Source organism: Prionailurus bengalensis, chromosome B3, assembly GCF_016509475.1.
Source record: "Prionailurus bengalensis isolate Pbe53 chromosome B3, Fcat_Pben_1.1_paternal_pri, whole genome shotgun sequence".
NCBI lineage: Eukaryota > Metazoa > Chordata > Mammalia > Carnivora > Felidae > Prionailurus > Prionailurus bengalensis.
Window position 1 is genome coordinate 118612700 of NC_057355.1, and position 24364 is coordinate 118637063.

Here is a 24364-nt window from a genome sequence, read left to right on the forward strand (position 1 = left end):
ATGGCCGAGGACAGGGTGGCACTCAGGCCCAACACAGTCTCCTGTGGGACAGAGCCTGACCTCTGGAAGGCCAGAGCTGGGCGACATCAACGCCTCTCTGCAAGCATGCACCCCACAAGTGCCCCGGAACCACACAGAAGATGCCCAGTCAAGCCCCAACCCAGCTTTCTCCATCTGTCTCTGCAAGCAGGGGAAGAAGTGGATGAGGCAGGGATTCGCAGGCATGGGTGGGCAGAGTGGACAGAAGTGGCCTCTGCTTCATGACATGACCAGTGATGGGGGGTAGGGTAAGATATAAGCTTCCATCTCCCTTCCACAAACCCCTGGAACGGTGCCTGAAACTTCCACCACTGAAGTGACCCTCGTGGCTTAAAAACTTGACTTCCAAAAAGCCGCAGTTAAAATGCAGAGCACTTTCTCAGACAAGTTAACTCGATCACGGGTTCCTCACTCGGTCTACTCAGAGCTTCTGTCAGCACCAGAGTGAGCCTTGGAATACCTGGTCCAACCCCTTCTTTAAACACCTGAGGAAACTGAGCCCTCCAAAGGTGAAGTGACTGGCCCAGGGCCACAGGGCAAGGTGACAGCAAGGCTAGAATGTTGCCCCACATCTCCTAAGTCCTTCCACGGCATGGACTGGCTCCTGGGAGTGTAACTCAGGTGGTCTGGAATCATGGCGTCCTGCTCCTGAGCTGCCCTTGCTCCTGTTCAGCTACCACAGCAAAACCCCTGGGGCCTCGCCAGCTGACTCCTCCCTGACCCTGCCTTCCGGAAGGATGAATGCACATCAAAACCCTGGGGCCAAAGTATTCCTGGGTACTGTCCATTCCGCATCCAGCTCCCTTTTCCACAGCCTCCTGGGAAGGAGAAGTTTCCAGAAGGGAGAGCTCTAAAGGCTTTCACAGAAAAAGGACCCTTCTAAGAAACATTCCTCTGGACAATAGGAATAAGGCAAGAAAACAGGGGGAAAACAGGTTTGGTTTTTAATGTTGCATTCTCACCAACATGGCATCCTGGAACTTTGGAGTTCATCCGACTAATATCAAGTTGAATCCCTTATTTACAAAGATGGAGAATGAATCTCTTTTGAAGCAGATCAACCAAATGACGCCTGAGGCCTTAAAATGAGGTAATGGGAAGGAAAGAAGTACAGAGAAAGGACTAGTCCCCTGCCTGGGATTGAGATGGAGCTCTTTGCTCCCCTCCTGACAGGCCCACAGCCACCTAAGTGGTCCTTCAGAGCTTCCTGGCATGGGGGAGCCTGGCCAGGACAGCTGGCTCTTTGCAATGACCCAGTCAGCCCTTTCTGGGAAACCTAGATTCATTAGCATACTGGCTAAATCCACAGTGCTGACCAGCCAGTGGGTAACAGGACTCATGGCCAGGATGGATTCTCCCCAGAGAATCCCCTGTCCTTGCCCGGCAGGACGCTTGCTACTACAGAAAAAGTAAAGTGTCACAGAGGAGGTTGGGGGAGAGGAAACAAGAAGGAGGAGAAGCCCAGAGCCCTTGGTTTGAGAAATGAGAGGGAGAATTCAGAAGGGCCGTCTTCCCTGGACAATGGTTAGAAAGGAACGAACGTGCACCGGCCGTTGAAGTCAAGTAGACATGTACATCTGCCTGGTTTTGGGCAGGTCACTACCCGACATCTGTCCTCCTCATTCCCCCAGCTCCAAAATGGGCCCAACATCCCAGGATTGTTAGAGGAGGTGATGAGATCAGAGGACCCATGACGGCGTGTAGCTCCTCAATGAACCTCATTCTCCTTCTCTCCCTTAGAATACAAAACCCCATCTGGTCCACAGGAAAAGCCCAAGAGTAAACACCCTCCCCGTAAGCCTTGGAAAGAGGCACAGGGCCCTCCCGGGGAGGAGGATGGCTGTCCCAGTGGCAATGGACTGACTCATTTGACCAACCGTCCTTAATTTCCCTCTTCACATTTCGGGAGCCCTAGAGTGCTCTTCCCCCAAATGAGGCATGCAGCAGAAATGAGCTGTGATTAGCACAGCAGAGAGACCAGAGGATGGGGGCAGGGGAGAGTGAGCTGCAGAGTTTCCTGGAATTAATGGAGAGGGAGCAGGAAGGGCAAGTTGCTGTCTCAGAAGATCTCGTTCTGCGCCAATCACCAGGCAGGGACTTCTTTTTTGAAGCCAACCTTCTCAACCTCTGTAGGGCAAAATCAACTCTGAGGGCTGCCTGTGATAGACCTAATGTGCCATTAGAGGCAGGCCTGGGGTGCTTTCTACAGGGCACACAGTTAAATTTCAAGCTAGCATGTAGGTGATCTAGGTGGATGCATGAACCAGACACAGAACATTGCGAGGGAAGCATTTAACACTCGGCCCCAGCGCGTTGGCTGAACCAGATTTGCATCAACATTACGGTGTAAAGGCAGATGAAGGAAAGAGAGATTTTGAAAGGGTTTGGTGAGACAGTGCTGTATGAGGCCCAGGTGCTGCATAAATGTCAGCGGGGGTGGAGTAGGGAGGTAGCAGGGGGAAAGAGGGGTGGATCTAGAAGCTGGCTTCCTATTGCTTTTGCTTTTCTCAGAGGGAAAATGGATATTACTCTATTGTGGGTTTCAATTCTGTGCTGTCAGATGACCTTTTCAGTCCAGGGCTCTGCCACGTCGGGGCACGCCTAAGCCAAGACAAGTGCCACTGAGCATTACAGGCAAATAATAAGCAAAGGCAAACACACTAAAGATCCAGAGTCTAGTCCCGGTCCCGCCACTTCCGTGTAGCTTTGACCAAGTCCCAACCCTTCTGAGTTTTGGCCTGCTCATCTGCTAAGTGGGACAGTAGCCCCTGACAAGGCTGCTGGGAAGATTACCTTGAAAATGTGGCTGTTATTTAGCACATCAGGAAGTGCCAACCATTCTTGGCCACCCAGAGACGGCCCCACTCCTTGGACTCACAATCCATGTTCCTCACACACGGCTGCACGTCTTTCAGTCCCGAGGGCCAGCAAAGAACCCACCGACAAGATGAAGTGGGGAGACATGAGCACAGGAGGTAGAAGGGAAAGCGAGGTCCCAGGAATTGCGATCTTAGGACTTCTCGATTCCTCCACAGGTAAAGCGGCTAAGGGCAGACAGGCAATGGTGCCAGAAGGTGCTTCCGCACCCAAACAAAGGCAATGGCCAGAACCGGAGCCTTCTTTCCTCAACTCTCCTCAACCACGTTCAGTGACCTATAGATCTAAAGGACCCTTTTTCAAATAAACTCTCTCTCCAACTCGACTAAAAGGACAATCAGAGATTTGATCCCAAGTTTCAATCGATCTCTTAGATACAAAGCTCTCTGGGGCCAACCGGCCTCTCAGGATATCCCATACTCCTCCCCAACGGTGTTACAAACCAGGAAGGGGTAGAAGAGCACTTTCTCTGGTTTCAGAATAATCCTTGGTGGAACAGACCCACTGAATCACGTGACACTTAGCGAGGTGAAGATTTCATCAGTTGGACACGCATCACACAGAAGACAGGATACACCGGGGTTCTGTCACAAGTCCTTTAGAAGGAATCCTGACCACTTTTTTTCCCTCACAGGGGCTAGGATCCCACAGTCATGACACAGTCCGAGGCGGCCTGGTAGGGAAGAGTATATAAACCCAAACTTCTTCACGTGCATAGCTGGGCTGCCCTCACACAGCCGTCCTAAACATTATATTCATCCTGCTCAAGGGCCCAAGATGCGCTGGCTTCCTCCTGTTCCTATTTCCTGCATTGTTGATCAGGCCCCACCATGATGGTGAATGCTGTTTGCATCCTCTGACTTCTCGCCACAGCCTGGGATCTTCCCCCACTCCATTCAGGTTCATCTCACACTGCCTGCAGCCCCACTGTGCTGCTCACACCTCAGAGCTTTTGTTCAGGTATTTCCCACTCTCGGTGGCCTGTCTTCTCTTTGCTCACCCCAACTGCAGCCCAACTGTGCTCTCCATTCAGTGCAGACCCCCCTCGCTATTCCAACCTGAGCTGGAAACTCCCTTCGCTCAGCCCGGGTGGCACCCACATTTTGTACCAACTTGGCACTTGTCTTGAATAATACGCTAGCCACCTGTCTCCCTTCTTTATGAACAGAAAAGAGGATTTCCACAGTGGAGAGGGTCTGAGCAAAACAATCTTCGATTGGAAAACTCAGACATTACCAGCTATGACTACTACCATTGTCAACTCAATCTCCCTGAGCCTCAATTTCCATGTCTGTGAAACAGGAATAGTAATCTGAACCTGAGAAGGTGGGTATACAGCCTTCACAAGCTAACATCTATAAGAAGCCTATCAGTGACTAGCACATAGAAAGTATCCCCAAGGGGCACCTGGGTGGCTCAACTGGTTGAGCATCCAAGTTCAACTCAGGTCACAATCTCACAGTTCGAAAGTTCAAGCCCCACATCAGGCTCGCTGCTGTCAGCACAGAGCCTGCTGTGGACGCTCTGTCCCCCTCTCTATGCCCCTCGCCCGCTTATGCACACTCTCTCTCTCTTCTTCAAAAATAAACGTGATAAAAAAAGAAAAGAAAGTGTCCCCAAAAGTTTGTTTCAATTCCCCTTTGTTTGTCTTTTATGCCCTGCAAAACCTAACACAGTACTGCAACATGGAAGACATTCAATAAATGTTTGATTAATTGATCAGAAGCATAAAGCAAACCAATAACTGGAGGGTCATTATACAAAACACCAGTATGTGGTCAAAACATATTGATCTATTTTTTCAATTACGGACAAAAGGTTGATGTCTACAGAGGGAAAACAATCTATTTTAACTAAAAAACTTTTCAGAATTACAAACTGCCAGTCTCTTTGAACCCATAACTCAAGTCAAGGAGAAATTTTAGCATAAGCGTTCACGCTAGCAACTCATCACACCATTCCTTCACCCCTTCTTACGCAAGCTCTCTCCATTCCCAACCTCTTTTACATTTCAGGTCCTCAGAAAGTTGATTTCACATACTACAAATACAGTACAATCCTTCCTACTTCTTTAAATCAAACACAGAGCAAAACTATAGGAGTTTTTTTTCTAAGTTACGTGGAAAGAATCCTGACCACAGGTTTTCCCAAGCAGAATTTTTGTTTTATACATATAAATATAAAATTAACTTTGTCTTTTAATAAAACCTTCCTTCCCCTACCTACTGAGTTGGGGAGAGGGGAGTAGACAACCATGAATATTAGTGAGGCCGTTCAACCAAAATCAAGTTGAGAATAATATCCGGGTCCTGGGAGCAAGTACGAAATCCATGCACCAAGGATGATGTTGGACATGGTGAAATCCAAGGAGATGAGAACCATAAAGGAACTTGGAGTTTTCAGCAGAACCATTTTCCCTCGTGGCCTTTTGGCCTTCCTGTCCTTTCCAGTTGCTTCTCACTGTTCGTCTTTCACATTTTTGACAATTCTCTGGAGGAAAATGTCTCTTGCATTCACTTTCCAGCTGGCGTCTCACATTACCCAAACAATGGAAGTCCCCATAAGGCCTTGGGGCATTGCTTCAGTATGCATAGGAACAAGCCTAGAAATGTAATTTTGGTTAATGATCACAACACGCATCCATAAGACCAATTCTCGCCACGCCTCCCCACTCCCTGGTGGTGAGTTAGGCACTAACTCTTTCAGGTTACCCAGCTACAATTCAAAGCATTGCCAAGCTTGACGAGACCCTGAGAGGTCATCTAGCCCACGCCCCTAACTCCGTGCAGAAGTATTTGGCTATCAGTGAGGTCACATCAGCGTCAATAGTCAAAAATTCTTGCTGTCAAAAGAACTATTTGTCAGTCTGTTCCAAGCCCCAACTTCTCCCGTCCTCTCGAGAAGCCAAAAAGATCAGTGTCTTTTTCTCAATGATGCATATGACAGTTATTAAGTGACCCCAATTCTCTTGCCCAAGTTAATCCCAAATCCTTTGCCCTTTCTTATAGGGCTTATTATTGTTCATCCTTTTAATTATTGCTAATATTCTTCTCTGTACTTTTTGGGTTTTCCAGTTATTTTCAGCTATTTCAAACACAGTGGTGTCAAATATTAAATAGAGGTGAAGAAATGCTTTCCAGCCCTTGCACGTTATACCCAATATAACCCAGCTTGGCATCATGCTAACTTAAAAATAAACAGCACGCTGCTCCTTCAGCTAGTGTTCCACTACGGCTTCCAGATCCATCTCAGCTATGATTGTGTCTTGCCAGGTGATCACTGATAGCACAGTCACCATAATTATATCAGTCAGGTGGGTACAAAACCATTGATCCCCACTGTTAACCACCTCACACCAAAGCATTTCCTATTCTGATGTAAGGAAAGACCAGGTAACCGAGGGATTGTGCTTCTAACACCATATTCATGTAGAATACAAAACATAGGGTTTTCTAACTAGAATCTTTCTCCTTCTAGTCAATGCAGAAAAGCTGACAACTGGGTGACTTCAGTTACGATCACGGGGTGGAGCTTGGAGCAAACAGAGCCGACATACAACATATTGATCTCACCCCCTCACCCTGTTAAGAAAACTAGGAAGTAACTCAGGGAACTTAGCAATAGGCACCAGTAAAACACACCCTGAGATCTTAAAAGTTACTCATTCTCTCAAAGCAATGCAGTGGCCTCTCACAACGGCTAAAGAGCATCTCTTTGATGAGTTTGGCAAGGCAGCTGCCACCTAGCATGACCAGCTCACGGGCTACCTGTCAGGTTCATCCCATACTCAACTTGTAAGAGGATTTTAATTCAGCAGTAGGTCTGGTATCAGGAATCTTCATTACCATCTAAGGAAGACAATCATTTGTCAGTTCTTTTAGGATGTGAGATACTGAGTTGGAGACTCCGTGTTCTAATTCTGAATATGACCACAAACAACTGGGCTCTCAGGATGAAATGCACCTCAGCAACATCCTCAATACCTCATAACTAACAATTTCAGGGAGCCACAGCTATTGGGGAATCAGAAAGAGACCATTTCTTTAACTGCAACAACCCCACACCTCCCAAATTGGGCTCTGCTAAATGTCCTTTAGCATTTATCTCCCACAGAAACTATAGTCGATGTTCACTTAGCCCACAGGAGCCATTTGCATGAACTCAACTATTTTAAAGTTGGTCTTTTTTCATACTTAAGTTGGTAGAGATGAATGATGTTAGTCATTATGCCTCCAAGAGTCACCATTATGTATGGCTAGCATGTCGACTGGCTGGATTATTTATAGGTACTTTCGGTAAGCACCGTACTATTGTAGTTTGGACTCGGCACCCAAACGAGAAAACCTAATAGCTTTCTAACACCTTGTGGTGGAATTTTTTGGATCAAAACACTTATCCATATAGGCCTCAATATGGCTTTCATTACTAACCATGAAATGTACCTCTTGCCCTTCACCTGGTGATGTGAAATTCTTCTCTTAGTCCTGCCACTTATAAAGGTCTTAAATATCACTACCAGCACTCCCCACTGTAACAGTATAATACTCTGTATTTCTAACTCAGGATCAGCAAACTCTGGCCCCTGGGCCAAATCTGGCCAGCTAGCTGCCTATTTCTATAAATAAAGTTTTATGGGAATACGATCATGCCCACTCATTTATATATTGTCTGTGGCTACTTTCATGCTACAACCCCAGAGCTGAATAGTCGCAACGGATGTCTGGCCTGCAAAGCCTGAAATATTTACTATCTGGACCTTTACAGGAAAAGTTTACAGAGTCCCCATTATAAGACGGAAGGAAAACAAATTGCTTATTCAGAATAGCCTTCTCCTCACCTGAACCAAAGAAAATAAAGCAAGAAAACAACCCTGACCCAAAAGACTACCTTTTACATGTACTTTGCATGAATTCTGTGCAGATGCATCTAAGATGTGAAATACTTAAGACAAATTTAAATAACAAAGATTCTGGAGTGACATATATATCTTCATATAAAATATAAAATTTTATATATAAAATATAATATAAATATGCATATCCCTCCAGAATTTTTATTTAGATTTATTTTAAGTATTTTACATCTTCTAATCTTCTGTGCATCTCATTTCAGAGAACACTTTGTAAAATATATATTTATTTATATTCTTTTTAAATATACATACATATATACTTTTTTTAATTAAAGGAATTTCTAAATTTGCTCTTTGGGGAAGACAATAAAACTTGAATTGAGTTCTTGTCACATGGAATAATTTAGAAATCTTAGAAAAGACAAGACGGGTAAAAGGAATGTGATATAATAGATGACTGGTCAGCAATAAGAACAAAGTACAAGAAAAATAGAGAACAAAAAAACCATAGCTTTAAACTGTATAGCCCTGCCCAGGGTTTTAGAGAGATGCTCTTTCATTTACGTGCAGAGGGAAGGGGACTGGATGGGGGAACGTCTTGTACTAAACTGCATCCTGTATCCCTAATGTGCTCAATAACGACCTAGCTCCATCCAGAGACCAACCCAGGGACCCATCCCCAGCACATAACAATTCTAAGTCAGATTACCATTAGACACATCCATAGAGAAAGTGAAGGAATTTGGTCAAGGCATTTCATCCTTCAACCTTACCCAGACTGGAGCCCTCAGGGAAGGCTGTCCCAAAGTCGTCAAAGGGCATCTGGCACACACTCACATTTAGTTTCGTCCACACAAAATTGATTTTCAGTGTTTTCAATTTATGACCAACATTTTGGGGAGATCTCACCAAAATTTTTGAAGTTTTGGTCCGTCTTGAAAAACGTGGGCACCTGAGAACCCTAAGCCCTCAAGGAGCACCGCCTGAGCTGGTAGTGGCTGTCCCACTCAGAGCACAGATGTTGTCTGGCTCTATACACTCCCTACGACTCCCTGGTGTCTCCCTGTGTCCCAAGGCTGAGCATCAAGGGCTGCCTCCTCCCCCTGGCACTGTTAATCGTCACTCATTAAAGATACCTGCTCCGTAGGCATCTCAAGTTTGACGCCAGAGCTAACCTTTTATATGAACTGATATGTTTCCAAACGGATGAGGAAAGTGACTTTTCTCTTTGTCATTCTTTGGTTCACATGTATATTTTTCCCCTCCCTCTTGATCAGTGACCATCTACAGACATCAAGCACATGCATGCTTTGCCAACAATTCACCGTCATTTGAAAAAGGCAGTCCCTTCCCTCATGAGCTACCAGTAAAGACATTTGATTCTGCTGGGTCTCCTCCATCCCTTAGTTAATTTACACTGATACTACATCCGTATGCTAGACAACTTATCCCTACAAGCAGCCAAAAGACAATACCTACAAAGAGGTAGGTATGTCATAAGGTAAGACACAGTTTACGGAGAGAATGTTTGCCCATCAGAATCAAGGCACCCTTTTGGAGGGCGTAAATCAGAAGGGAGATTTTGGGTGCAATCATTTCCCTCCTGAGAAGATATTTAATCCCCTTGGTGACCTCTGAATTGGATCTAGTGTCTCAAATTTAAGTCACTTCAGGAAGTGGGTGATACTTAATAAATGTGCAAAACTTCTATTTACACCAAGTGTCTATCAACAGATGCATGGATAAACAAAATGTGGTATGTGCACACCAGGGAATATCACTCAGCCTTCAAAAGGAATGAAATTCTGACACCTGCTACAATATAGACACACCTTGAAGACAGTATGCAAAGAGAAATAAGGCAGTCACAAAAGGACAAACACTATACAATTCCACTCATCTGAGGTATCGCCAGTAGCCAAATTCATAAAGACAAAGTAGAATAGTGGTTGCCCGGGGCTAAGAGGAGGAGGTGAGGAGTTCTGTTTAATGGCAACAGAGTTTCAACAGGAGATGAAAAAGTTCTGGAGCGGATGGAGGTGGGCTGTGCAACAATGTGAATGCACTCAATGCCACTGCCCGCTAAAATGGTAAATTTTATGTAATGCATATTTTACCACAACAAAAAGAAAACAAAAGCTTAAGGAGGGTATATTGGCGGGGGGTGGGGGGGGCGGTTGCTTTTTACTGTTAGGGAAACTTATAAGTCCGTAATAAATATCACGGTGTGACAATGCTCAGAGGGCAAGACATGGCCTGAAAGGCCAGTCTGGTTCCACCTGACCTAGAGCACCCATATGAGAACAGTAATCACTTCCATACACAAGAAGAAACCTATCATAGGGTCTGGTTTATAGCCGTACCAACTGGCCGCTTGGGGACGCTATACTAAGAGCACCTTTCACACAATGGAAATATTAACCCCCAGATTTTTCCAAACACACACTAAGTCTCACATTCTTATGCCAAACTACTCTTGGCATAGAGATAATGGCAACATTGGACAGGTATATCAAGTCTATACACATAAACAGGCTCTCCATGGAGAGGGTGACAATGGCTGCAGTGATGGTGGGTGGGCGACAGCAACTATGGACTCAGAGCAGATACCGGCACCAACGTTGGGCACTGTTCGCTAAATAAAACAGAAAAGGTCCAACACACCTTGAACGTGCAAGTGGGCAGAATCCTTTCAAGACGGCATGAAAGTCAAACTCAAGTAGGATGAGGTTGGTAAAGGAAAATTTACAGAGATGCTATGGGAGCATTGGAAACAGACTTTTATTTAACAGAAACTTACACAAATTTGATACAAACCCTACATTATGCAAAGCTTTATCACAATTCTACACATTGTAACTTGTGGGAGTTGGTTGGAGAGTGGGTTATTATTATAATTATTAGCATTTTGAAAAGGGACCTTTTCTATCAGAAAACGTCACAGAAAAGGGCTACAAAATGATACAAAGACACTCTTGGTGATCTCCCGCCCTCCACCCCAGGACTGGCCTTGAATGAGAAAGCTGAAAGGGCTAGCAGGAGGTCTGTGCCCATCCAGTCTCCCCTTTCAAAGGCAAAAGAGAGATTCTCAGGCTAAGAACCATTTCGGTAACACTGGCACTCAAGGACTGTTGCTGATGAGAACATCCAGCGTTAGACTATGCATTCATTATTGGGACTCCGCTTACAAGTGGGGGACACTCAAGAGCATGGACACGGAGAAGAGCTGGAATAGAATCGAGTGGCCCTGCCGATCAACCGAGCTCCTTCGCCAGGCCACAGACACCGTGTTGAATTACATAGGCCAGCACGTTCACTTCTACCCACACGACCATAAAAGGACATGTTAGAACACGTGTCTTTCTCCTTTACCCCCACCAGCAGCTGAATTTGAGGTTTCCTTCATTCACGTTGGCCTTCCTTGCCCTTGGGGACACTCTAGAACCTTAGGCCACCCCAAAGCCTGCTCAGTAGAAGTCTCCTCTGGAAGTTGTTAGGTGACCAAATTAGTATCATCTCAGCTGATGCTTATTTTGTTGTCTTTTTTTTTCCTCTTTCTTCGCTGCATTATTTTAAACAAAGCTGTCTGTGTTTGAAAATGTTGAACTCGCAGAGATACAGTTAGTCACTAGATGGAATTCTTTTCTGAACTAGGCCTCGTCAGACATGACAACCAGGAGTCGAGCTGTTTCTTGACATCCAGATGAATGGGGTTTGCCTAGGGGGGGGGGGGGAGTTTTCTGGGGAGTAGGGAGAGACTGCTGATAGCCTTTGTGGCTAATTTATTTCTGTCACGTCTTAACACATAACCATGTAACATCACCAATGCCTCCAACAGAATTTTGAAGAAGAAAAAAAACCAATCACTCCTCACTTACCACATCCAACTGGCAGAAATAAAAATACCTAAAGCACATACATGAATGGCTTTTTTTAAAAGCCCGAGAGAGCAGAGTTGATCTTTATTTTCTCATTAAAAATGTGGGGTCTTTTTCCTTAGCGTTAATATGAAGTCTTTATTTAACATTAAGTAACTCTTTTGATTTCGTGTCTTCACAAAATTGCTTTTAACTTTTGAAGTAGAAGGTACTTTAAACAAAAATACTGTGCCACGCCAGCACTTTTTTCTTTTAAATATTGAAATAAATAAAATAGTTAACTCTTTTTTTTTTTTTTCCGTCAGTTTGTTCATGTTCAGTTATTTCTACGGTAGAGCACTTCCAGTCTGACCTGGGTACTTTCTCAGAGACACTTAAAGAAAATGTAATGAAGGATTTTAAAAAGGAAAAAAAAATATATCTTCTTATTGCACACACTTAGGCCATTCCCAAGACTTCTCTGAGCTGAGCTGAGCTGAGTTGCGCTGGAGGCTTTTCCACAATCCAGGCTCCTGTGTTGGCTGAAACACACGCGCAGGAGGGGGCCGGGCAAGGGAAGAGGAAGAGGAGGAGGAGGACAAGGAGGAGGAGGCGCAAATCAACGTGGCTCCTTTTCACCTTCTTCAGAAATGGCTTGCTTGAAGGATGCCGGAGTCCCCAGGTCATAGAGTTGACTGCAGAGGGAAAGGCAACGAAAGATAAAACAAAAAACAACAGCACAGGACAACTACCTAAAAAAAGGAAAGATTAAAATGAAGGGGGTGGTGGAAATGAAATGAACTGAAAAGAAAAACAAAAGAAGAAAGAAAGAGAACATACTACCTACGGCCATGCTAATGAGACCATGGCTATGTGCAAGGAGAATCTGGCTCGTGTCTCCTGTGCCCTGAGCATCAGCAGCACGAGATCAGCCAGAAATAGGGCAGGTCAGCTGCACTTGGGCAACCAACTGACACAAGAAACAGAGGGGACACAGCTGGATTTTCAAATCCTAGGTGGTGTAGTAGACAAAACCGGATGCTGGCAAAATCTATCATTTTTTTCTCCTCTACTTGGAAGCTGAATCTTTTCACTGTTAAAATGCCCCAGAAGGACCGTTACGATGCAATCTGTCTGCCTGTCACCTAAGTGGAAATGAGTTGTTCTATGGTGTAGGACGAGTGGCAATTACAAAAACCCCAACCGATGCCCCATTTGGCCTCAGGCCCAAAGGACACTGCTTCACGCACACACCCTCACCTCCAACCCCAAGTGATTCCAGGGTGTCAGAATTACTCAGGGAGAGAACCAAGCCAAAAGATCCATTCCAGTCCTCAACTAGCCCAGTGATCCCAACTGTCAGCCTTGGAACCTGGTGGCAGTTCAATCCTGGTGGGTCCTTTAGCCAGGATGAGTACCAACCAGGAATGGATTTGGCTTCTAACTGAAATGAAATCTGCTAAGTTATTTTAGGCTTTGGAATGGAGTAGTCTGCACAAAGGAGGAAGCAATAAAACCAAGTATTATCACATTTCACCCCAGAAGCAGTCCCTGAAGGCAGAGATGCGTGCCCCTAAACAGTGCCCGTGTCACGTTGGGCTGGGTGGCAAGGGAGAGAGGAAAGGAAGGAGGGGCCCAACTGGAAAACGGCCAAGGCAGCAGGGAACAAATCTCAAACCCAAATGAGTGGCTCAGCCTCCTCCAGGCTGAACCCCTCCATCCCCCATCTTTCTTTGTAGTACCTAAGGCCTTACTCACTGGTCAGGGGCACAGGACTGGTATAGAAGCACTTCCAAAACTGAGACTCTATCTGTATACTTATGTTTTCAAGGGGTGGCTGAGAAAAGCCTCATTTCTACCCACCACCAAGCCCTCCCCTGACCTCTTCTCCTATTTCCTTCCCCTCCATCCCATCCCATGCCCTTCCACTGTCTCACCTCTCAGATGTGCTTTCTTGGTGTCCTTTCCCAGACCCAGTCCTCATCACTAGTGCTCATCTCTTCGCTGTCCCACCTGCCTCTAGCCCCTTCGCTCCTCTGATAAAATTAGTTGGCCTTCGGAGCCCCCACAGATGCCTGCCAAGTGTACTCTTGTTGGGCACCCAAATTTTCACTCCCAGCCAGGAGTGTTTCTGTCCCTCTCCCAGTGCCCCTGACCCCTCCAGTCAGATATCACCTACCACTCTTCTACTGAGTCTGTCTCATAATCATACCTTCATGACCCTCCAGTTTCCTCAAATTTTCATCCTTGGCCCCCCAACACACACACACACACACACACACACACACACACACACACTTTTCTTCTTTTGTTCCATTTAAGGAACAAAATAGCTATTATGGAAAATAGCTGGTTGGTTCCCAACTTTGTGCTCCTAACATCCATTTTCCCCTTCATTTCCTCTGGCTGGGCCAACTGCAGGCCATTGAAAATGTCCCGCTGCGCCTCAATCCCCTTCAAGGAGGCTACTTTTCCATCCCTCCACATGTCCTCAACTTCCTCCCCCCCCCCGACTCTGGTCCTCACACCCTTGTTCTTCCTCCTAACCCCCCACCGCTCCTTTACTGGCTCCTGGATCTCTTCTACCCCCTCTGACTTGACCAATGGATGCTGTGTCCAGATAGGACCTCTCTAACATTTCTGTCCACAGTATTTATTGAGCATCCCCTATGTATGGAATGAGACACTAAATCCTTCCACTAATCAGCTCAGAAGCATTGCTCAGTGTTCAGTTTATTTCAACAAATAATTATGGCACAATGGTGTCAGGCACTGTCTGAGGGACACGAATGACATCATCTTTGCCCTCAAGGAACACATCATCTGTTTGATGAGAAAGACTACAAACAGTCATGTTATAATAAGCGCTAAACTAGTAGCATGAACAAAATACTACAGAACGATACCGAAGCATATGTTCGCATTATGATTTTCACCATCTTACATGGTTTGGGTGGGGACCCCAGCTTTGCCTTTTATTCGGCTCCATCTCCATTCTCTCTGACAACAGACATTCTTGCCAACACAGTAAATAGCACTAGCCAATCTGGAGCTCTTAGTTGATCTGGATGACTTCATCCAAGAAAATCTCCCTGACCACGGTGGTCCCCAGCAAAAATAATTACATATCACCCCATGATGCTCTTATACATTTTTAACTACTTGCAAATATCTAGTCTGCCCAACTAGATTGCCAAAAATCCAGTGGACACCAATTCTATTGGCCCCATGTTTAATTTCATCCTATCCTTCACAGGGCTGAACAGTTGTACACGTACTGATGCTATTCAGTCTCTAGTTGTTAAATAAACAAAGGTATATATGAAAGAAAGTATTCGCATCCCAAGTGCATAAACATGGTATCCTGAACCTGAGCTGAAAGGACAAAGGTCTGAATCACCAATAGTGGGAGACATCAATCATATACCCCCTGATAGGAGGCCCTGAGAAGGATGTAACATCATTTCTGTGGCACTCTCACCCGAATTCATAACCTGACTGTAACTCTTAGAAAACAGTACACAAACCTGAAGTGAAGGGCTTCTATAAATTGATTACCCAGTAGTCTTCAAAAAGCATCAAGGTATGAAAGATAAGGAAAGACTATGGAACTAATGACTACAGATTAAAGGGCGTTAAGAGGACAAGACAACTAAATACGACATGTGATCCTAGATGAATCCTGGACTAGAAAGAAGACATCGGTGTGACTACTGGAAGAATCTGTATAAGGCCTGTAGATTGTGAGGCATTGCATCAACGTTAATTTCCTAATCGTGATCATGGTACTGAGATTATCTGAAGAATCTAAGTACAGAGTACATAGAAATTCTTTGTATCATTTGTGTGAGTTTCTCTGTAAAATCTGAGATTATTTCAAAATTAAAAAATGTTTAAGTCTTACTCATTGGTTGAGGGTCAGTATTGAGATACTTTGTAAACCTAACTGCCAAAGCTTTTAGCTAATAACTCAGTTCTGAAGGGGACCTTCCATCATTCTCAGCTGTTTTGTAAATCAATCAAGCAGAATGGTTTTTCCTGTACTGTTATTTTGAGAAAATGGTCAGAAATCACTTTTATTAAGCACCACAGTACCATATAATTCAATTCTTTAGTGTTAGAGGTACTCAGGCATGTGAAGTGTTCATTCCCTCCACCTCATCACTTCCACCCTCACCCCCACCCTGGTGTCACCATCAAAACATTGACCACGTACGAAACTCAACCTTAGTTCCTTGGGAAAGTTCATAAAGACTTCAATACTGCTACTTTTCAGCAGGGTTCTGATGTGATCATAGGTTGGGTTTTGTTTTATTTTATTTTTACAGCATCGAATACCTCCTTTCAACCCAATAAGGTCTTGAATGAAAAGACCTCAAAAGCCCTTGACTCCTTTTACTCAAGAAATCTTCAAACTATGGCCAACGGAGAAGTCAGTGTAGACTGTGGAAAGATTATTAGGAGACTCAAACACCGTTTCCTGAGCCTGGAACTTCAGACAGTCACCTAACGTGATCAGTCTGTTTCCGCATCAGTAAAATGGGAATGAATGACATCTATCCTACCCCACAGGATTGCTTTAAGAATCATCATGAGATAATATTGGTTATATATTATGATAGGGTAAAAAAAAAAATCCATGTGCTTAGGATAGAGAAATTGATGCAGAGATTCATGGCAACAAACTCACACAGGGACTGAGTCCAGAACCCAGAACTTTTTATTTCTACTCTAGGTTTCTACTCACTAGATCAAAAATGCCTCCCTCCAAAAGTATACAACACAATTAACTTCACTTCCAAAGGCTAAACCACATCTCCTGTGGAAAAATTCCTAATATATGAGCCTGTTCAAACTTTTAAGTACAAGTTCAAGATCATATTCATCAGATGTAACAGGAGGCATATTGGGATAATATTAATTAATTTTATTCCACCATGAAGTGAGTACCTCCAAACAGCTTTTAGTTCTCTCCCCGAGTAATGATCTTGTGTTCCCTCAAGTGCTATATAAAGGCAATCGCAGGCTGCAGCCCATTAGGTGCAGAGAGGGATGCACAGTAAGCAGGAAGGTTTAAAGGGGTACAATTGATGTGAACATCATATTTTTATTAAATCCTTCTCTCTAAAATACCAGTAGCAAATTGCATTACTGACTTTAAAGTACCTTTAAAAAATTAAATGCATATTTCTCACTCCCTGGGTTACAGAATACAGAACCCGATTTCTACAGTCTCAGTAACAGAAATAAAGGATTAGATTGTTCTAGGCGGGAAAAAACATCAGACAGACAGCAAGAGTCCTCACTTTTACATCAACAGTTCTCCCCAGGGGATTTGAAGGTTGTAAGAAATTTAGAAAGTTCTATATCTTTGGTTCTCCTATCTTTGGGTTAAGACTAAAAAAATTAGGTGACACTTCTGAAGCATTCTGGGTGGTGCTTTCCTGAGCTGAGGACAAAGGAAACTAGTCAGATCGTTTTCATCTTGATGACTAATTTTTTTTTATATGGAACTTGAGCAGTGCTACTCATTTAACAAAAGCAACAACAAAACAATAGATGTGTTCACTGCTCACACAGCTCTTGCAACTCCTGAGGTCACACACACACACACACACACACACACACACACACACACGGGGGACTTCATTCCTAATAGGCATCAAGAGGGAATGTCTAGAAATGATGGTTTTGAAGATGAGTTCTCTGTGACATTCTGCACAGAATTTTAACTGGAATTGTACTTTGGGTGGTCTAATTGTCTACTCTTCAGGCTTGAAATTGCTTTTAATAAGGTTATCTTTTAAAACCGTATTCATTACAAACGTCCCTTTCTTTGGTTGGACCTGAGAAAAAGTGAGGGATATCTATCTATCTATCTATCTATCTATCTATCTATCCATCAGCCATCCATCTATCTATATCTTCCCCTCTTTGAGGAAGTATTCGTTGGAAAAGGAGTATTAGTTGAAAGGAGAGCCAATTAAACCATAATCAAAGGAGGCATTATAGTTCCAGAAAAAGCTCAAGGAAAAGGATTACAAGCAACTGTAGGAGCTCTTGGATCAGGCTCTAAAGGAAAGGGTTGAGAGATTCACCCAGTTAGCATAAAAGTTGGAAATAAACTTCTTCTCCCAGAATACAGAAGCACCAGAGTAGCTCTAGATGAGAAGGATTATTTTTTATTTAGAGACAGTGGATGACATTGTTGGAAGGTATGCAGATTGAAATAAATAACTACTTAAATGGCATCACGTGAAGCTGCCCATTCCACTGAAGTTCTGAAAGCTTTCATGATGTCCGTGTCTCCATTTTAAAATAAACTAATGAGGGCGCCTCGGTGGCTCAGTCGGTTGAGCGTCTGACTTCGGCTCAGGTCATGATCTCGCGGCTCGTGAGTTCGAGCCCCACGTCGGGCTCTGTGCTGACAGCTCAGAGCCTGGAGTCTGCTTCGGATTCTGTGTCCCTCTCTCTCTCGGCCCCTCCCTCGCTCATGCTCTGTCTCTCTCTCTCTCCCAAGAATAAGTAAAACATTTAAAAAAATTTTTAATAAAAAATAAAATAACGATATTCAAACTTCAAAAATTATAAATAAAAAAATATTAACCTATCTATATTCCTATATTCCATACATAGGAATGTGCAAGTGGCGGCACAGAACAAGGGTAAAGGAATACAGGTCCTGGAGTCAGGTTGCCAGGGATCGAAATCTGGCTCTTTATTATCTGTGAGGGCTTAGGTACATTTCTTAACCTTATTACTAAGCCTCAGTTTCCGTATCTGTAAACTGGGGCTAAGACAAGCACCTACTTCCTGGGGTAATCATGAGGATTAAATGAACTATCCTAAAGAAAACACTCAGAAAATGCCTGATACATAAATATTGGCCATCATTATGTAGAGAAAAGGGGAGAAAGTATAACATCAACCATCGAGGCATTTGGAAACCCATGACAGCCAGCTCCCCGCCTCCTGTGCCTCCTCTGAGTTTCCTTCCTTCACCTTAAGACATTTGTCTTCAAAGCCACGTTCATGCCACTCTCTCAAACCTCACTCAACCTCTCTGGATTGATCTTTCTCAACTGAAAAGTGGAAAACTTGAACTGGGTCATCTTCAAAGTGCCCTCCAGTTCCTTTTTGTTTTTTTAAAGGATGTAAATTCTGACTGAGTCTGTTGGAAGATACTATAAGCAAGGTGAGACAAGAAGCTCAGGCAATGCTACGACACATTACTACGCTTGGCTGGCCACACCAAACGAGAAAGATGAGGACATCTACTACCCCCAAAAGGAGAAACTGAAGCCCAAGCTCTGCTAGTAAAATTAAAATAGATAAGCAATAGCCATCCTTGGATAAATCTTTCCATGGGAGTTTGCCTTGTGTAGACAGTTCATTTTGGTTCTCCTTCTGAGCCCCAAGCTAGAACTCCGAAACTAGGTGGCTTTTTGTAATTTAAATTTAGTCGATTTTTTTTTTTAACTTCCAGTTCAAAGGCAAGCTGTCATTGAAAATTTTAGGACTACAAACAACTATACGGATTTCAAATGATAGTATAGATCGGTTGGACATATTTTTATTAACTTGGAAGCTCACACTTCATCAATGAGAGCAAGTTACAATGCTATGAATCCAACAGCTAAGTCAAAGTCACAGAACAGATGACAAGGAGGAGAATGACAGGAAGAGCAGGCTGCATCCTCAGCAGAAACCAACTGGAACCAACTACCTGGGCTTTTTCACACACGTGAGCATGCAGGAATATTACAGCACAGGAGGTTTCTTCCGTATTTGCTAGGAACAGGGCCACACGCAGATGAGGCAGAACACCCCAAAGTGGGTGAGGTTGTTCTGTCCTCTCACAACTGAGAGCAAATGCCCAGGTCAGCTCTTACACATTTCAAGCAGGAGAAAAGTAGGAATCCCTTCCGTCTCAGGCTACCAGGGAAGCACAAAGAGTCCATTTGTGGGTTTCTTTGCTTAGTCTTTGCTTTTGTTCGGTTGGTTTGTTATTTTAATGAGAGGTCTAATTCAGGAAGATTTGCAAAGCCCGGATTGTCAGAGCAGATCTTCCCAAACCCTTGCAAGCAGCCTGTTGCCTGGGCAGCTACTTGGATCTCCCAACCCAAGCCAAATGGCAGTGCCCATGTCTCTGGACCTGTGCTCCCATGGAGGCTGGAGACCCTGACCACACTGATCCGAAGAAGTTCAGAATCTTCAGATCAGCTCAGCTGAGTATTTTCCTAATCAGAGATCCTCTTTAATTTGGACTCATCCCCTTGGCTGTAAAATGGGAACGTGGAGCAAGGAATAGCACCCTGGACATGCAGACCCCGTATGGCCGTACTCGCTTCATTCCACCCGAGTACAGCAGCCAGCTCCGACCTCCGATCCCTGGACTCCACCTGCCAGGTGCAGCCAAAGGAGGCAGACTTAGCCAAGCACTTCCCCCGGCCATTTTCTCTGATGGTTGAAGCCAGAAGCCAGGAGCCCACCATTCTCCGTACAGGGCCCATCCCATCGTCCAAGCAAGCCTCAGTTCCCACAAGAGGCCCGGGCCCACGTGGGTAAGCATGCACACACAGAAAGCAGAGGGCCAGGCGGAGGACACGCCGGTAGCCACACCCACGCTAACATGGCGATGGGAACCCAGAAAAACAAAAGACAAGCCGGGGGGAGGAAAAGGAAAGAAAGAAGGGGGGAAAAAAAAAACGATCAAACAAAAAACAAACAAAAAAAAACCAACTATGATGGTTTTGCCCTCACTGTAAGACAGGCCGGCTAAGACATACCTTTTGACTAGGACTGCACAGCTGTTCGTTCTTGGGACTGCCGACAAGGTGGATGGTCTTCTCCATCGCCCCAGGGACCTTGAGCAAGTGTTGCTTTGGTTTATTTCAGGAGGTGCTATTGGAAACATAAAACAAAGTGCCTGGAGGGCACTATAAAAAAAAAATAGAAGAAGAGACACGGGAGACTTGATCATCCAACGGGAATTTATGTTTGTAAACAGGGGCCAAGGGGAGAGGGAAATATACTGTGAGGTATCATTCTTTCTTCCATGAGCGTGGCCTCGGGTTGCTTTGTCACCGCTGAGTCCATGACTTTCTGTTTATATTCCATTCCTGCATTTGGAAATTGCTCTTCGCCAGGAGGAAAGTGAGGAAAAACCCAGCAACAACACCACAGCGGCTATGCTGGCGGAGGGGAGGAGCCCAGGAGGCGCTGGAGGGAGGCCACACGCGGAGGCCCAGACTTCCCAGGAGCTGCTGACATTTTCTCGCAAGCAGGGAGGAAGATGGAAAGGTCAGGGAGCAGAAATGGGGAGGGGGTCTGCCGTAGGGAGCCACACACTCCGTGGGGTACAGAAAGTGCCATCATCTGCAGGCGAGGAAATCCTCCTGACTAGGTGTCCTTGAATCAACCCCTCCCCCAGCGGCTCTCTCCCAAGCAGGATATCACTTCAATTGCTTTGATTTCCCTTCGCTCTCTCTCTCTCTCTCTCTCTCAAAAAAAGGTCCATTTCTAATAATAGCTAGAATACATAAATAATAATTTTTAATGTTATTCGTTCTTTGTTTCCAAACCCAATGTTCCTCCTCTCTTCATTTTGCCAATAAATGGGAAAACTGAGGAAATCGACTCTGCTCGTGTCAGAAAGATCCCCTCCCCCCCAAAGAGAGACAATCCACCTAACTTCCCATTTCTAGGGAAAATAAACAGTACTTCATGATGCCATCTCTCTGAAGGACTGTTATCCTGCTCTTTTGTTCTGCTTTGTTTCAGTAGTTTGTGCTTCGGTTGTACATACCCAGAACAGAGGGGAAGGGGGAAAGGATGCGAGGAAGGAGACAGGAGAAAGCAAGGATGGAGGGAAAACCTAAAGTTGACTTTCATTGAAAAAAAATATATATCAGACCCAGCATAACGACCAAAGTCAGAGGGTGGCGGCTAGTCGCCCAGAGAGTCTGGTCCGTGGGTTTAGCAACTGCCCTTTTTATCTGCTGTGGGTGAACCCCGGCCACTGCGGCGTCCTCGGCAGGAGCGAGGCTCTTCCAAATCGTCCTCATCAAAGCCGTGGAAAGTTGACGTGTCACTTTCTGATGTGGAACCGAATAAGTCCTCCGTGGTGCGTGCTGCGGCCGCTGCCTCCTCCTTCCTGCCTTCTCCTCCCAAATGAGCTGACATGTATGATGAATATATCAGCACATGGGTTAAGCAACAGACAGCATCATTAATACTCTTATTACATTCTTACAATGTTACTCTTAATAGCAAGATCATAAACCATTTCACACCAGGAGGGATTAGCTGGGTGTATCACCTGGTGATAGGGATTTAGGGTAACGGGACAAAGCCAGCGTTTCCAGGGAAAAGGATTCCTCCCCCTCCCAGAAAAGCATCATCTCTACCAGAATATATACGTCCACAGCTCTGACAGCGACAGATTCAACCGTGGTCTTTCTTTCTCCTCTTCCGTATGCACACATAGGCATGCATGCTCGCTCAACCCCGCCCCAGACAATGAGTTTCCTTGGTGGTGTTTAAGCCTGGTTGGTATTTCTTTGGTGTTTTCGGTTGGTGTTTCTCTTTGAACATTGTGTGTCCTTCACTTTGACAGTCAGCTTTACAAAGGTATTACTGTCAGATAACCCATTCGAGGTGGTTATTTTTATTTTTATTTTTATTTTTATTTTTATTTTTATTTTTACCCGCTTCTAATCCCATTGTTTCCGCACCCTTTCAATTCTGCCCTCACACCATGTAGTTCATTTGCCCTGAAAGCACGAAGAAGTTGGAAAGTCTGATAAGTGGTAGGTAATAAGAAAGTCTCTCATTTTCCTTAACGACTGGAGGAAATTTCTGTGATCTGCACCTGCATCCGTGAGCATGCACATATACAGCTGTGTGCCCACATGTGCACGCGTGCGGGTAAACACACATACTCCAGCCGCTAAACATGCCCAGGTCTTAGTTACTCCAGAAAGTCCAGAGTTGTCAAATCTGCCTCAGAGCACTAAAAAAGCAGGAAATAGGGGTTTGTAAAGCCTAATAAAATACAGTATCCTGAAATCTATAAAACTCAGGTTTAAACTTATTCCCCTTGTAAATGGGCCCCAGGACTGCCCCCAAATGAGGTCACGATGTTTCACTGATGGTGTCAATTTCAGGAATCTCACTTTCTCCCCAGGAAACAGAGGTAGTGGAGTAGATGGGAAGGGGAAGAGTTTTTCTGAGCTTCACAGTCTTCCTTGGAAGGACTCCAAGGAGGCCCTAGAGAAGTATTCGCCCACCTGCCTTAACAAGCGTATCTCATGGGCTAACGCCACCTGTTTACTCCCAAGGTATTGACTATTTCAGGAACATCAGAGTCAGACCTTGACTAAATCATCCACCAAAATTGGCAAATGCAATGAGAACACCTAGGCTGGTACCAAATGGCCCCCTGAGTCACATAGCAGACAGATCCTGGGAAGAAAAAGCTGAATAAAGGCTGTGAGGAGAGAGGCTTTGGACAGACAATACCGGCTGCCCACTTTTGGTCCCCCACGGATCAGATTCAAGTACCCCATCTTTTGTAGGAAAGGAACGGGGAAAATTATAGTAGTTTGCAGTGAGAATTCTGAAGCCTCCCTCTCTAATGCACCCCAGACGCGTAACAGTCCGTCACATTCTGCCTATCACTCCGCCAGGTGACTTTGCTCCTGGCAATAGAGAGTCTGTCTGATCATTTGCTTTTAAAAAACACTGAACTGCATTTCGCTTGTTGCGTTTTCTTTAAGTATTTCTAAAACTATTCGTTTTCTTTTGAGTATTTAAAACCCAGAGTCCAGTGTCATAACAGCCCTCTCTTCTAAGCTGGCAACGGTAGAGTAAAAAGTTCAACATTAGGTATTAGGTTTGGAAAACAAAAGAACACAGACAGGCCGCCCTGTCGGGTCCTTAAGAGTTCCATGAGGGTATGTGCAATGGAAACCACGGTCCTTTTTCAATTACTGATTTGCTACTCAAGTCAGTCTGGATCCCTAAACAACCCAAAACCCAAATATAAAAGGTTTGCAAGGAAGCAAGGGAAGAACTGAGTTGTTGCAGTAAACCCAGGTGTGGTCTTCTCAGTACTTCCCTTGGGACTCGGAGCAGGAAAGACCCTGGGGAGGAATATGGAAAGGAGCAATGACTTCTCACTGCTAGCACGAACCACCCAACTGAACTGTATTTCGCCTACTAGTCAGCAATGGATCAGACTAAAGATGAATCTGAGATCTTTTCTCCACCCTGCCTTGTGCTTTGGCTCAGCTGGGACACAAAACAATATGAAAAATAGGTAGCACCACCCAATCATGACCAGCCAAAAATAATGGTTTGGTTAGAATTGAAAAACACAACAACTCGAACAAAACTTGAAGACCTGAACTCATGTTGAGAATGAAAGGGTAAGACCATTGTCCTTTTTGGTCATTTTAGTCTTTGGAGAGGTTAAAGGTGAAAATTTCAAAACACGCCAAATCGATTCCAGATTAGCCCTGAGAATACCTGTCCTTTTGCTCCCTTGATCTATCAGGGTCTCTTTTGTCTATTTTATATGAGAAAATGGGATGAGTGGCCAATGGAGGTGGTATTTACGCAGCTGCCCATGAGCCCAGGGGTCTCAGACTCCCGCAATTCAAGATGTGGCTGCTCTCCCTATGGTCATGCTTCCACGCTCTTCCAGTTCGCCCCCGGCATTTCCACAGAACAAACG

At 44.7% G+C, this 24364-nt stretch overlaps 1 protein-coding gene across 2 annotated transcripts in view; it reads right to left on the bottom strand.

The window, feature by feature from the left end:
* Nucleotides 1-24364, bottom strand: part of DPF3 (double PHD fingers 3) — a 260062-nt gene that overhangs the window by 32999 nt on the left and 202699 nt on the right. The window contains exons 9-10 of one of the 2 annotated variants that reach the window (XR_006293429.1): nucleotides 20415-21803; nucleotides 10531-12320 (exon numbers count right to left, since the gene is read on the bottom strand). The exons of the other annotated variant lie outside the window; for it this stretch is intronic. The gene's annotated coding sequence lies outside the window, so the exon portion shown is untranslated. Of the gene's footprint in view, nucleotides 1-10530; nucleotides 12321-20414; nucleotides 21804-24364 lie in introns of those variants that run through there. 2 annotated transcript variants of the gene reach the window in all.